General features: G+C 45.3%; 1 protein-coding gene and 1 non-coding gene across 34 annotated transcripts in view; both read left to right on the top strand.

Moving 5' to 3' along the window:
- Window positions 1–15,654, top strand: part of NDUFB2 (NADH:ubiquinone oxidoreductase subunit B2) — a 1,166,996-nt gene that overhangs the window by 707,136 nt on the left and 444,206 nt on the right. The window contains exon 1 of one of the 33 annotated variants that reach the window (XM_050782331.1): window positions 12,179–12,183. The exons of the other annotated variants lie outside the window; for them this stretch is intronic. The gene's annotated coding sequence lies outside the window, so the exon portion shown is untranslated. Of the gene's footprint in view, window positions 1–12,178; window positions 12,184–15,654 lie in introns of those variants that run through there. 33 annotated transcript variants of the gene reach the window in all.
- LOC126951894 (U1 spliceosomal RNA) lies at window positions 485–647 on the top strand. The gene has a single exon (XR_007724728.1). It is a non-coding gene; the product is annotated as a U1 spliceosomal RNA (small nuclear RNA).

Below are 15,654 nucleotides of genomic sequence, written 5' to 3'. Positions count from 1 at the left end.
AGTCTCCACCTTGGAAGTTCACATCTTTTGAATTTCTTTTTTTTTTTTTTTGAGAGGGTCTCACTCTGTCATGCAGGCTGGGCTGGATTGCAGTGGTGTGATCTCGACTCACTGCAATCTCCACCTCCTGGGTTCAAGCGATTCTCCTGCCTCAGCCTCTCAAGTAGCTGGGATTACAGGTGCCTGCCATCACACTGGGCTAATTTTTTATATTTTTGGTAGAGATGGGGTTTCTTCATGTTGGCCAGGCTCATCTCGAACTGCTGACCTCAAGTGATCCACCTACCTTGGCCTCCCAAAGTGCTGGGATTACAGACTGAGACACCAGCCCCAACTTTTGAATTGAGACACTGGCCCCATCTTTTGAATTTCAAGTGGCCGCAGGCATTAACGATAGAATGTGAATACAATTTGATTTGTATTCATATGGAGGTAAAGTGCCTCTGACCTGTCCCCATGGTAGGGAAAAAAGATTGGCCTGGAGATACTTACCTGGTGGGGGAGATACCATGATCACAAAAATGATCTGCCCAGGGCAAGGCTCATCCATTGCACTCTGGATGGGCTGACCCTTGCAATTTCCCCAAATGTGGGACCTCAACTGCATAATTTGTGGTAATGGGGGACTGTGTTTGTGCTTTCTCCTAGTAATGAAGGAAAAGGAAAAAGAGACTGTCCTGGCGAGATGAGGACTGAGAAACCCAACCCAGCCCCTGGCTCCAAGGAGTCCCGGCCCAGCCCTGGAGACAGCCCTTATCAGCTGCCATCCCAGCTTCCTGTTTTTCAGTGGGCTGGGGACTGGGGCTGAAGGAACATCTGCTTCTGTTTATTCTTCCCCTTTATCTTAATGGGTTCCCTGAGATGGCTCCCTGGGACACCTCTCACCACTGCTCTGTGTACTCAGGTAGGTACTGCTCCCTGTCCTGGCTAAGACCCAGGAAGGGAAGGAGGAAGCATGGAGAGGCCAGAGACTTGGTGCCCTGTGATTAAAGCTAGTTACTAAACAGGTCCGGGACTTAAAACTGGACCCTAAAGTCCATGTGGAGGAGGGAAAAAAGGAATACAAGGCGAAAGACTCTCCTCCTGAGAGTGAGAGCAGGACTCGGGCAGGTTGCTGGAGGCAACCTTAGCGGCTAAGAGAAATACAATTACTTTTCAATTTCAGTTACACCTAGGCTAATAACCACAACTGGAAATTCTTGTTGGGAGGAGGAAGTTTTCTCTTATTAAGAGATAATAGAAAGTCATTCACCCTTGAACCTAGAACAGTCAACTTTAAACTGAAAGAACTTGACTCCGCTCAGGCCTCTGCTAGCCTGCAGTGCTTGTCTGCACCTCTGTGCAGGTTAGAAAAAGGCGCTCCTTTGTCCAAGCAGTCACAGCCCCCAACTTGGCAGGTGTCCCCCTCCCTATCCCCTTCCCCAGCACCCTGTGACAAAGACAACCTGGCATAGTTACATCATCATAGCAGCTTTCTCTTCTCCCTCACTAACACTTTCATTACCCTGGACAGCTTAAGCTCTGAATGGACCATCTCAGAAGCACAGAAAAGACTCGCAGGTGAGAAGCTGGAAGGGCTTTCAGCATTCCCTTGGTCCAAAGTCCCTGCTCCAATTCACTTCATGATAAGTCTTCTGGTTGAGTTTTAAGAAAGCTTTCTCCTCATATTCTGGGTCGATCAAGATCATTCTAAACTATGATTATTGGCAATTTAGAATCAATGAGAAAGGACAGAGCAAGACTCTGTCTCCAAAAAAAAAAAAAGGCCGGGCGCGGTGGCTCAAGCCTGTAATCCCAGCACTTTGGGAGGCCGAGGCGGGTGGATCACTAGGTCAGGAGATCGAGACTATCCTGGCTAACATGGTGAAACCCCGTCTCTACTAAAAATACAAAAAACTAGCCGGGCGTGGTGGCGGGCGCCTGTAGTCCCAGCTACTTGGGAGGCTGAGGCGGGAGAATGGCGTGAACCCGGGAGGCGGAGCTTGCAGTGAGCCGAGATCACGCCACTGCACTCCAGCCTGGGAGACACAGCGAGACTCCGTCTCAAAAAAAAAAAAAAAAAAAAAAAAGGCAGGTGCGGTGGTTCACACCTGTAATCCTAGCACTTTGGAAGGCCGAGGCGGGCAGATCACCTGAGGTCAGGAGTTCAAGACCAGCCTGGCTAACATGGCGAAACCCCGTCTCTACTAAAACTACAAAATTAGCTGGGCGTGGTGGCACATGCTACTCAGGAGACTGAGGCAGGAGAATCGCTGGACCTGAGCCAAGATCGCACCACTGCACTCCAGCCTGGGCAACAGAGCAAGATTCCAGCTCAAAAAAAAAAAAAAAAAAAGGGAATGAGAAAGTTTCCAGATTGTACTCAAGGATTTCTTTCCCTAAATTTTGCTTAATACCTATTACCTTAAAGCATGGTTGTTTTTAAAAATGTAGATATTATCAAGTTCAGTGCCGCTTAAGGAGTTTTCTTCTTTTGTAGCCAAATGGTCAATAGATTATGGTGGTTCCAAGCGTGGGCTTTGGCATCAGAATGATTAGAGTTCCAATTGCTAGCTCCTCCTCTTGCCAGCTGAGAGGACCTGGGCAGTTTACTTAACTTTTCCACACCCTGATTTCCTCATCTGTAAAATAGGGATAAGTAACATAATCTACTGTAAAGAATTAACATGTGAATTAAATGACGATGCATGGAAACATGTGGCCCAGTGCCCAGCACTTGATCAACATTAGCTACTATTAAGCTAATTTTAAATAGGTAAGGAATGTGATACCATTATTCTGTTTTCTTTTTTCTTTCTTTCTTTTTCTTTTTTTTTTTTTTTTTTTTTTTTTTTTTTTTTTTGAGACAGAGTCTTGCTCTGTCACCCAGGCTGGAGTGCAGTGGCACAATCTCAGCTTACTGCAACCTCCACCTCCAGGCTTCAAACGATTCTCATGCCTCAGCCTCCCAATTAGCTGGAACTACAGGCACTGCTACCATGCCCGGCTAATTTTTGTATTTTTTTTAGTAGCGATGGGATTTCATCATGTTGGCCAGGCTGGTGGAATGTGATACCATTGCTCTAGGTAATTGAGAGGATGACCATGTTTTCTGCCCCTTGGAGAAATGGTGGGTCCCCAGTCTGGGGCAGGGAAAGTGAGCCTGGGCCATCAAATTGTGCCAGAAGACAAAGAAGTGTTCCAAGACGGCAACCAGCTTGAAGGAAATTTTACTGGCCAAATTTAGGTCAATCCGAACATCAAAATAAATACTCAATATAGTTGGTAACACAATTTTTTTTTTTTTTTTTTGAGACGGAGTCTCGCTCTGTCGCCCAGGCTGGAGTGCAGTGGCGCGATCTCGGCTCACGGCAAGCTCCGCCTCCTGGGTTCACGCCATTCTCCTGCCTCAGCCTCCCGAGTAGCTGGGACTACAGGCGCCCACAACCGCGCCCGGCTAATTTTTTGTATTTTTAGTAGAGACGGGGTTTCACCGTGGTCTCGATCTCCTGACCTTGTGATCCGCCCGCCTCGGCCTCCCAAAGTGCTGGGATTACAGGCATGAGCCACCGCGCCCGGCCTTTTTTTTTTTTTTTGAGATGGAGTCTCGCTCCATCAACCAGGCTGGAGTGCAGTGGCACAACCTCGGCTCACTGCAACCTCCGCTTCCCAGACTCAAGAGATTGTTCTGCCTCAACCTCCTGGGTAGCTGGGACTGCAGGCACGCACCACCATGCCCGGCTAATTTTTGTATTTTTAGTAGAGACGGGGTTTCGCCATATTGGCCAGGCTGGTTTCAAACTCTTGACCACCTTGGCCTCCCAAAGTGCTGGGATTACAGGTATGAGCCACCGTGCCTGGCCTGATAACACAATTTTTAAAACTCTCTAGTGATATTCAAAACAAGGAATAAAGGAAGGGAAATACCAGCTAATAAAACTGAAAGGAATGATAGAATTAGAAATCACTATTTGGAAACCCCCAATTAAATAAAGATTTTTGATGAAACCACTGGACAAAAGGTTATTGCAGAGCAAGATACTCACATTGGGCTAAAGTATTACCTGCAGATGACTTGCAAATTACCAAAGGGAAAATTGCCTTTTTCAATGGAGATAGCTGGTGGTCCTCACCTTACCAAAGTGATCAAACTCAGCCAGGCACAGTGGCTCATGCCTGTGATCCCACCACGTTGGAGACTGAGGCAGGAGGATTGCTTAAGGCCTGGAGTTCGAGACCAGCCTTGACAACATAGTGAGACTCTGTCTCTACCAAAAAATAAAAAATTAGCCAGGCATAGGTGGCACTTATCTGCAGTCCCAGCTACTACAGAGGTCGAGGTGGGAGGATTGCTTGAGCCCAGGAGTTCAAGGCTGCAGTGAGTGAGCTATGATCATGCCACTGCACACCAGCCTAGGCAATAGAGAAAGACCCCGTCTCCAAAAATAAAAATAAAAACAACAACTAAGCATCGCTAATAGTGCAGCTGTTATGCACTTATGCACTTTGTGATGTGATGTAATCTGAAATACTTAATACTACCACCTATGAATTATTCCTGCCATATGTGATAAACATGAATCTAATCAAGCCTCATGACTTAATGGTGATAGAGGAACAAGTTAAATCCCACCAAAAGGATGAAAAGACAAATGTAAGGCTGGGCGCGGTGGCTCACGCCTGTAATCCCAGCACTTTGGGAGGCTGAGGCGGGCGGATCACCTGAGGTCAGGAATTTGAGACCAGCCTGACCAACATGGAGAAACCCCGTCTCTACTAAAAATACAAAATTAGCCAGGCGTGGTGGTGCATGCCTGTAATCCCAGCTACTTGGGAGGCTGAGGCAGGAGAATTACTTGAACCCAGGAGGCGGAGGTTGTGGTGAGCTGAGATCACGCTATTGCACTCCAGTCTGGCAACAACAGCAAAACTCTATCTCAAAAAAAAAAAAAGAAAAAGAAAAGAAAAGACAAATGCACAGTGTGGAACGTACTATGAGACAACTAACCTGTGACAAAGGCTGTCTCCCTGACCAAACTTTAGTCAGACTCCTCTGAGCCCTCTTTTCAACTAGGCCTGGACCTTGGCCCCCGTCTTGTCTTTGGTCTGCGCAGCCAGTCTTACAAAGAATCCTGCCAAGTCATCCCTCCACCCTAGCTATCTGATCAAGCACCTCACCCCGCTTCCTTGATATCTAAGCCCTTAGCCTGTCTTTAGCAAGAATCACCTACGCTTGATGTCTCCCATCATGGGTCGATCAAGCTCATTCTAAACTATGATTATTGGCAATTTAGAATTAATGGGAAAGGACAGAGCGAGACTCTGTCTCAAAAAAAAAAAAAAAAAAAAAAAAAAAAGGCAGGCGTGGTAGCTCACACCTGTAATCCTAGCACTTTGGGAGGCCGAGGCGGGCAGATCACCTGAGGTTGGGAGTTCAAGACCAGGAAATTCCTGTTAGTAATTTCCCGTCCACTGACCCCTCATCCTGCTCTTTGGCTGTGAACCCCCACTTGTCCTTGTACTCGGAGCTGAGCCAGATCGCACTCCCCTATCGCAGCACTCCTATTGCAATAGTCTTGAATTAAGTCTTTCTTACTGCTTGAGAATAATTTTTTTCTTTAAAACCTGGACACATCAAGAAGTCATTTTCTATGATGAATTATTTTAGAATAAAAGAAATTAGAGAGACATAATAAATGCATGTAAGATATTTTGATTGGATCCTGGATCAAAAAAAGGAAAAATATCTATAAAAGATATTTTGAGAACAATTGGATATATCTGATTATGGATTGGATATCATAAAATTATTGTTAATTTTCTTAGGCGTGCTAATGATATTGGTTATGGGGAGAATACCCCGAGTCCCACTAAATGCCCACATTTAGGTAACACCTGTATTCAGGAGTTGTATTAGTTTCCTAGGGCTGCGGTAATAAATTGCCACAAGCCGGGTAGTTTGCAACACAGAAATTTCTTCTCTCACAGTTCAAGTCCAAAATCAAGGTGTTGGTGGAGCCATGCTCTGTCTGAAGGCTCTAGGGACGAGTCTTCCTTGCCTCTTCCAGCCTCTGGTAGTTGCTGGCAATCCTTGGCGTCCCTTGGTTGGTGACAACATCAGCAACATCAGGTGGCCTTCTTCCCTGTGTGTCTCTCCATGTCTTCAACTCTCTCTCTCCCTTATAAGGACGGCAGTTATTGGATGTAGGGCCCACTTTAATCCAGTGTGACTTCATTTCGAGTACCTCTGCAAAGACCCTATTTACCACTAAGGTCACATTCAAGGTATCAGAGGTTAGGACGTCAGCGTTTCTTTCATTGGGACACAGTGTAACCCACAACATGAATGCGGTGTCATGATGTCTGACATATACCTTCAAAGGTCTCAGTAAGAAATTCTGTAGATGCGAAGAAGGAGGGGATAGAGAGAGAGGGGGGAAAAAAAAACTCAATGTGGTAAAATGTTAATTGTGGAATCTTTGTAGAAGGTATGGGGTGGTTGCTGTATTCTTTCAATTTTTCTGTAAGTTTGAATATTTTCAAAATAAAAGGTTGAAGGAAAAACATAGATTCCTGCTAATTCCCCCCTCCATAGTCCTGTTCTATTTCCATATGTCTGAGGCAGGGCCCAAGAATATTTTGTTTGTTTGCTTGTTTGATTGTTTGTTTGTTTGTTTTTGAGACGGAGTCTCACTCTGTCGCCCAGGCTGGAGTGCAGTGGCACGATCTCGGCTCACTGCAACCTCCGCCTCCCAGGTTCAAGCGATTCTCCTGCCTCAGCCTCCTAAGTAGCTGGGATTACAGGTGTGTGCCACCACACCCGGCTAATTTTTGTATTTTTAATAGAGACAGGGTTTCACCATGTTGGTCAGGCTGTTCTCAAACTCCTGACCTAGTGATCCACCCACCTTGGCCTCCCAAAGTGCTGGGATTACAGGTGTGAGCCACCGTGCCCAGCCAAGAATACATGTTCTTAACAAGCATTACTATTTTTTAATAGGAACTTGCAGGTGCTTCTAATGCTCTGCAAAAGTTGATAAATACTGGTTAATGTTATAAACCCAAATGGATATATTCAAATCCCCTGCAACTTTTTTTCTGCCAACAAACCCTAATTATAAGATGCATTCTTTTGAGAAACAGTACAAATGTATGTAAAACTAAATCAACCAACACAACACACACATACACTCTCACACAAAGATAACGAGTATTTCAGTGAGCACTGATCAATGTAACAGTGTCTAGCAATTTATTATTGGACATATATGTCACAGAAGGGAATTATATCCAAAGTAAATCTATTTATTTTGAATATCCACAGGCTCCAGCTAGTTGTCAGTAGAACGCTTTGTAGCTTTTTTCTAAGTGTGTTCTGCAAAGCATCACGTGGGACCCCAGGTCGGGTTGAGGAGGAAGCACAGTGAACAGGATGAATCTCTTCCATCCCTACCTACCACCTTCAGTGGCTACAGCCCTATTTTCATCTCCATTGTAATATTGCATGTCTGTCAGATACTGTGTTTCTTTAAAAAAAAAAAAAAAAAAGATTTTGTTTCTTAAAAAGAATTTGTTTACACCACTGGTCTAGTTATTGCCTTTTAAATTATATTTTATTTTGAGACAGGGTCTCACTGTGTGGCCCAGGCTGGAGTGGAGTGCAGTCACACCATCACGGCTCACTGTAGCCTCGACCTCCTGGATTGCTCAAGCAATCCTCCTGCTTCAGTCTCATGAGTAGCTGGAACTATAGGCTTGCACCACCACGCCTGGCTAATTTTTTATTTTTTGTAGAGACAGGGTCTCCTTATGTTGACCAGTCTGGTCTCCAACTGGACTGAAGCAATGGTTCCACTTCGGCCTCCCAAGAGGAGGGATTACAGTCATGAGCTGCCACACCCAGCCTAGCTATTGCCTTAACTGACACATAATAGATATTCAATAAAATGTTTACTGGCCGGCCGCGGTGGCTCATGCCTGTGATCCCAGCACTTTGGGAGGCCGAAGCAGGCAGATCACGAGGTCAGGAGTTCGAGCCATAACATGGCGAAACCCCATCTCTACTAAAAATACAAAAATTAGGTGTGGTGGTGGGCACCTGTAATCCCAGCTACTCAGGAGGCTGAGACAGGAGAATCACTTGAAGCTGGAAGGCAGAGGTTACAGTGAGTTAAGATCGTGCCACTGCACTCCAGCCTGGGCTACAAGAACAAGACTGCATCTCAAAAAAAAAAAAAAAAAAAAAAAGTTTACTGAAGGAATGGACTCCACACGATATCTAGATCAAAATGGAATTATTTTTCTCTGACAATAAAAGCTTTTTTGGTACATTTGTAAAGAGTGGCCCTGACAGGGAAAGAAAGAGCTCTGGCCCCATGACAAGCTTGCTCAGATGGTCAAGCCTCATGCACTTGCCACCATCTGTAGAAGTACATCCTAGCCAGTTGTTCTGTTAACACGCGCTATAAAAGGCAGGGGCTCTGGGCTCTGCCATCAACTCAGTGTGGAGCCGCAGACACGTCTCCAAGGCCCTGTGTGGCTGCATTTCTTCCAATGGTTGTGAGCCACAGGGACCTGGTTACTAACAGTAGTTAAGATCCTGGGATTTGTAATGTCTACTTTATTTTATTATTTTATTTTATTTTATTTTATTTTTATTTTTTGAGACTGAGTCTCCCTCTGTCACCCAGGCTGGAGTGCAGGGGTGCCAATCTTGGCTCACTGCAGCCTCTCCCTCCTGGGTTCAAGTGATTCTCATGCCTCAGCCTCCCGAGTAGCTGGAATTACAGGTGTGCGGCACCACACCCAGCTAATTTTTTTTTTTTTTTTTGTATTTCAGTAGAGACGGGATTTCACCATGTTGGCCAGGCTGGTCTCAAACTCCTGACCTCAGGTGATCCGCCCGCCTCGGCCTCTTAATGTGTTGGGATCTCAGGAGTGAGCCACTGCACCTGGCCGATCTATTTTTAAAAAAATTATGTTTGAGAAGATTTTAGGTTATTCCAAAAATAATGTCACTTTAACTAACTTATTTAGATATTCTTCCTTCTTTAGGAGAGAAAAGGATGAATTTACAGTGAGGAATTATGTGTAACCCTGGACTCCCAGGTGGGAGTAAGGAGCGTACATGATCATTGTCCTTTCAAAAGTGCAGAAAAAGGTGGGAATCGCTGCTCTATAGTGTCTGATGGGGCATCTTGTTTTATTTATTTGTTTATTTAGAGACCAAATTAGAGGCCTGGCACAGTGGCTCACACCTGTAATCCCAGAACTTTGAGAGGCTGAGGTGGACAGATCATTTGAGGCCAGGAGTTCCAGACCAGCCTGGCCAAGAAGGCAAAACCCCATCTCTACAAAAAATTTAAAAAATTAGCCAGTACGGTGGTGCACGTATGTAGTCCCAGCTACTCGGGAGGCTGAGGTGGGAAGATTGCTTAAGCCCAGGAGGTTGAGGCTGCAGTGAGCCGTGATTGTGCCACTGCACTCCAGTCTGGGTGACAAAGCAAGACCCTGTCTCAAATAAATGAACAAATAAATAAATAAGATACTATCAGTAAAATGCCTACCATGGTTTCTGGCATATTATAAGCACTCAATAAATAATAGCCACTACTAGTTTAACTTCTTCTGTAATTCAATAATGATCTTTCTTTAGTTATTAACAGATAACATATTTGTATTATTTGAAAAGTAAAATAATCTTTAAAATCTTAAAGCAAGCAATTCCTTCCCCACTATTCCCACCCTTAATTATCAGAAGCAGCCTCTTTTTAGCTTTCACCAGCTTCTCCGGTTTTCTCCGTTGCATTTATTATCTGTTGTCTTCCTTCTTTGGAAAACAAGGATTTAGCTATCATATATCTTCTCTTCCCCTATCCTCCTAATTTGCTTGTGTTGCAATTTCTGGTTTAATCAGTAGCCAGTGTTTATTCTGACAATGCAACCATTATTCATGGCTGAGCTGTGAAGTGTAACATGATTATATTTCCTATCTGGTACAAACTTTTTCTTGTTTTCCCTGAAGATAAATATTGTCTCACTTTGTATTTGTTCAACTGCCTATGTACCTATTGCTAATTCTTCTCCACACTCTACTGGAAATGTAAATCTTTGCTCACTGTATTTAGACATAGCAGGTTGTCTGCTGGTTTCATGTGTTTTTCTAGGAGACATCCTCAAGTCCTCCATCGCTATCCTCCTGCTCCCAACTCTGCTCTCTTCCCATTTCCTGGCCTTCAAGGCTTCCTCTTTATTCCTTCATTTTCATGGAGTATATCATCCTATAGTTTCCTGAGAAAAGCTGTTTGGGCTGGGTGTGGTGGCTTCTGCCTGTAATCCCAGCACTTTGGGAGGCTGAGGCAGGTGGATCACTTGAGGCCAGGAGTTCAAGACCAGCGTGTCCAACATGGCAAAACCCTGTCTCTACTAAAAATACAAAACTTAGCCAAGCGCGGTGGTGCACACCTGTGATCCCAGCTCCTTGGGAGGCTGAGGCACATGAATCACTTGAACCCGGGAGGTGGAGGTCACAGTGAGCACAGATGACACCACTGCTCTCCAGCCTGGGGGACAGAGCGAGACTCCATCTCAAATAAAAAATAAAGTAAAAAAAGGAAGGCTGCTTGCGAGGTTAAAATTTTGAAAGCTTACATTTCTCAAAATGTCTTCATGCTTCATTCACACTTGCATGTTAGCTTTGAATTCATCACATTCCGGCTTCCAGCGTTGTGCTTGAGAAGAGGAAAGCTATTGCCATTTCTGATCCGTAGTACATAACCTGCTATTTTTTTTTTTTTTTTATCCTGGAAGCTTTTTAGATCTTCTTATTCATAGTTGTTCTGAAATTTCACAGTGTTGTGCCTTGGTAGCGATTTTTTTTCCATTCATTGCCTTGGATACTCGGGTAGGCCCTTTCAATCTAGAAACATATGGTCTTCCATTTTAGAATTTTTTTTCTTGAATTACTGTTATTTTGTAAAACATTATTTCCTCCTTTCCATTTTCTGTATTCTCTCTTTATGGAACTCCAATTGCTCAAATGTCAGACTTCCTAAATTGATTTAAAAGGTCTCTGATTTTCTAACTGTCTTTCTCCTATTTTCTGACCCTTTTTTCCTTACTTTCTGCAATTTTTTTCAACTTTATCTTCTGACTTTTCTTTTTTTTTTTTTTTTTTTTTTTTTTTTTTTTTTTTTTTTTTTTTTTTTTGAGACGGAGTCTTGCTCTGTAGCCCGGGCTGGAGTGCAGTGGCCGGATCTCAGCTCACTGCAAGCTCCGCCTCCCGGGTTTACGCCATTCTCCTGCCTCAGCCTCCGGAGTAGCTGGGACTACAGGCGCCCGCCACCTCGCCCGGCTAGTTTTTTGTATTTTTAGTAGAGACGGGGTTTCACCGTGTTAGCCAGGATGGTCTCGATCTCCTGACCTCGTGATCCGCCCGTCTCGGCCTCCCAAAGTGCTGGGATTACAGGCTTGAGCCACCGCGCCCGGCCTTTTTTTTTTTTTTTTTTTTTTGAGACAGGGTCTCACTCTGTCACCCAAGCTAGGATGCAGTGGTGTGATCATAGCTCACTGCAGCCTTAAACTTCCAGTCTCAAGCGATCCTCCTACCTTAGCCTCCCAAGTAGGTGGGACAACAGGCATGTGCCACCATGCTTGACAAATTTTTTATTTTTTGTAGAGATAGGGTCTCGCTATGTTGCCCAGTCTGGTCTCGAATTCCTAGGCTCAAGAGATCCTCCTGCCTCAGCCTTCCAAAGTGTTGGGATTACAGGCATGAACCACCACACCTGACCTCTTGATTTTTTAGTTTCTACTATCACAGCTCAACCTTCCTTGAATGCTTTTATTAGTTGAATATGCAGTTTTAAGGAACAATATTGGCCGGGTGCAGTGATTCATGCCTGTAATCCCAGCACTTTGGGAGGCCGAGGCCAGTGGATCACCTGAGGTCAGGAGTTCAAGACCAGCAGGGCTGACATGGCGAAACCCCACCTCTACTAAAAATACAAAAATTAGCTGGGCGTGGTGGCACATGCCTGTAATCCCAGCTACTCGGGAGGCTGAGGCAGGAAAATCCCTTGAACCCAGGAGGCAGAGGTTGCAGTGAGCACCACTGCACTCCAGCCTGGGTGACAGAGCAAGACTGTCTCAAACCAAAAAAAAGAAAGAAAGAAAAAGAAAGAAACAATATCCTTGGGCAGGGGGATACACTGTGCAGATCCACCTTCAGGGAGCACACATTGACCTTGCTGTCAGCTCTTTCTCGGGACTGCCTTGGCTGCAGCTGCCCTGCTTAAGGGCACACCTATCCCAGGCTAGTCCAACAACTGATCAAGACCAGGATACAAATGCCTGGCAATTTTGGCCCAACCCAGAACAACCCTGATGTATGCTGCTGTATGCTCCTCATGAGTTGGCCAGGGCTTCATGAGTCCTGCATCATCGCTTGACTTCTCCCTAAGCCTGATTCTGTTTCCTCCTCACCCTTTCCGTAACAGTTGATCCCTAAGAAATATCTCACACTGCAAACTGTTTCAGCATCTGCTTCTGCAGAATCCAATGGAGACAATCCTATTCTTATTTTTCATGGACATAAAAATCTACTTTTATCTCTCTGAGCATATGTATTGTTGTGTGGTTTTTTTGTTTGTTTGTTTGTTTTTCTTCTCCTCCCTTTATTGGCTCTCTTCTGTGTAGGTTCTTCTTTTTTTCTGTTTGCTTGTTTTGATCTCTGTCTCTCATGATAGAGACTTTTCACAAATTATCTAGCTGTTTTTTGTTGTCTATTCCTATTTAAGAATTACATACGAAAACCCTGGTTTAAAAAAGATTTGCGTCCAGGTGCGTGGTGGCTCACACCCGTAATCCCAGCACTTTGGGAGCGTGAGGCAGGTGGATCACCTGAGGTCGGGAGTTCGAGACCAGCCTGACTAACATGGTGAAACCCCATCTCTACTGAAAATACAAAATTAGTAGGGCCGGATGTGGTGGCTCACACCTGTAATCCCAGCACTTTGGGAGGCTGAGGCGGGCAGATCACCTGAGGTTGGGAGTTTGAGACCAGCCTGACCAACATGGTGAAACCCCATCTCCACTAAAAGTACAAAATTAGCCAGGCGTGGTGGCGCATCCCAGCTACTCGGGAGGCTGAGGCAGGATAATTGCTTGAACCTGGGAGGCGGAGGGTGCAGTGAGCCAAGATTGCACCCTTGCACTCCAGCCTGAGCAACAAGAGTGAAACTCCATCTCAAAAAACAAAACAGGCCGGGCGCGGTGGCTCAAGCCTGTAATCCCAGCACTTTGGGAGGCCGAGACGGGTGGATCACGAGGTCAGGAGATCGAGACTATCCTGGCTAACACGGTGAAACCCCATCTCTACTAAAAAATACAAAAAACTAGCCGGGCGAGGTGGCGGGCGCCTGTAGTCCCAGCTACTTGGGAGGCTGAGGCAGGAGAATGGCGTGAACCCGGGAGGCGGAGCTTGCAGTGAGCTGAGATCCGGCCACTGCACTCCAGCCTGGGCGACAGAGCAGACTCCGTCTCAAAAAAAAAAAAAAAAAAAAAAAAAAAACAGGCCCAGCGTGGTGTCTCACGCCTATAATCCCGGCACTATGGGAGGCTGAGGCGGGTGGATCACGAGGTCAGGAGTTCGAGAATAGCCTGACCAACATGGTGAAACCCCATCTCTACTAAAAATACAAACATTAGCTGGGCGTGGTGGCGCACGCCTGTCATCCCAGCTACTCAGGAGGCTGAGGCAGCAGAATCACTTGAACCGGGGAGGCAGAGGTTACAGTGAGCCGAGATTGTACCACTGCACTCCAGCCGGGATGACAGAGCGAGACTCTGTCTCAAAATGAAACAGAACAAACAAAGCAAAACAAAAAAAAGATTTTCATGTATGATGGAGTGATTTTAGAATGGGGTGATCAGACAGGGGCCAGTCATTCTTAGGGGACTCCCTTATGATACTTTTCCATGTCTCTTCTTTTGGTGGTCAGTTTTCTAGGGGAGTTCTCTGAACTCCCTCCCCATAGTTATAAATATGCCTACCAGTGTCTAGGAGTCAAATGTGAGGACAGCACGGGTTCACTGGCCGGTACATTGACTTTCATTTCATCCCCCTTCTTTGGTACTAATCTTCCACCTTCAGTTGTTCCTAAGTCCAAAGTTCCTCTAACTCAAACTCCCCATACAATAAGTGGTCCGTCTCTGATGAAGGCTGAGAGAAGGTAGTAGCTTGTTGCATAGGCTAAGGGAAGAATTGCAGGGATTAACTATCTTTTTTTTTTTTTTTTTGAGATGAGTCTCACTCTGTGGCCCAGGCTGGAGTATAGTGGCACCATCTTGGCTTACTGCAACCTCTGCCTCCCAGGTTCAAATGATTCTCCTGCCTCAGCCTCCTGAATAGCTGGGAATATAGGCATGCACCACCATGCCTGGCTAATTTTTGTATTTTTAGTAGAAATGGGGTTTCACCATGTTGGCAAGGCTGGTCTTAAACTCCTGACCTCAAGTGATCTACCCGCCTCAGCCTCCCAAAGTGCTGGGATTACAGGCGTGAGCCACCGTGCCCAGCCTTAACTATTGCTTAAGAAAACTTTTTATTTTTATTTTTTTCTTGCCCTGTTGCCTAGGCTGGAGTGCAGTGAACCGAGCATGACTCACTGCAGCCTCAATCTCCTGGACTCAAGTGACCCTCCCGCCTCAGCCTCCTGAGTAGCTGGGACCACAGTTGTGCACCACCACACCTGGCTAATTTTTGTGTTTTTTGTAGAGATGGGGTCTTACTATGTTGCCCAGGCTGGAAGAAAACTTTTAATCAGTGCTCTAGTTTTCAGCCACAGCCATGCCTTTTCAGAAGTTTCTGGTGCCTCCAATTCCTAGGCCTTTGGGGGTGTTTCAGAGGCATGGATTGGCTTGTTTTCTTGGCTTCCCCATTTTGAGACCTTGTACTCTGGTATGTGAGGTTCATTATCTCTCAATCAAATTTCCAGCTTAAACATTTTTTTGATGCCTCTCTCTGCTCTTACCTCTCTTATGGACCTATGCTTTTTTAAAAAAAAGTCTCTTGACTCACATTTTAGTGGGTTTTGGGAGGAGGCCCAGCAGTATGCACATGCTCAGTTGGCTACGTTTAATGGGAAGTCCTCCTAGTCCCCAGAGTTTTCAACTCTGGTTTTCTTGAATTAGGCCTCCTCATATAAACCTATGTCCAATTTTAAAATGGAAGTCAAGGAAAAAATATGATTTGATTCACATAGTTTTAAGAACAGCTTTTATTTATTTATTTATTTATTTATTTATTTATTTATTTATTGAGATGGAGTCTTGCTCTTTCGCTCAGGCTGGAGTGCAGTGGTATGATCTCGGCTCACTGCAACCTCTGCCTCCTGAGTAGCTGGGACATCAAGCGTGCACCACCACGCCCAGCTAATTTTTGTATTTTTAGTAGAGACAGGGTTTCACCATGTTGGCCAGGCTGGTCTCGAACTCCTGACCTCATGATCCACCCGCCTTGGCCTCCCAAACTGCTGTGATTACAGGCGTGAGCCACCACGCCCAGCCTAAGGACAGCTTTTAGAGATGCTTTTGGCCTGTGTGGCCAGGTATGAATTCTCACTCTGAGTATAATTGTCTGACTGTCATGTGTTGACTGTGTACACACAGCTCAAA

Source organism: Macaca thibetana, chromosome 3, assembly GCF_024542745.1.
Source record: "Macaca thibetana thibetana isolate TM-01 chromosome 3, ASM2454274v1, whole genome shotgun sequence".
Taxonomy (NCBI): domain Eukaryota; kingdom Metazoa; phylum Chordata; class Mammalia; order Primates; family Cercopithecidae; genus Macaca; species Macaca thibetana.
The sequence above is the reverse complement of the archived record's forward strand: the minus strand, read 5'-3'. Positions and strand labels throughout refer to the sequence as shown.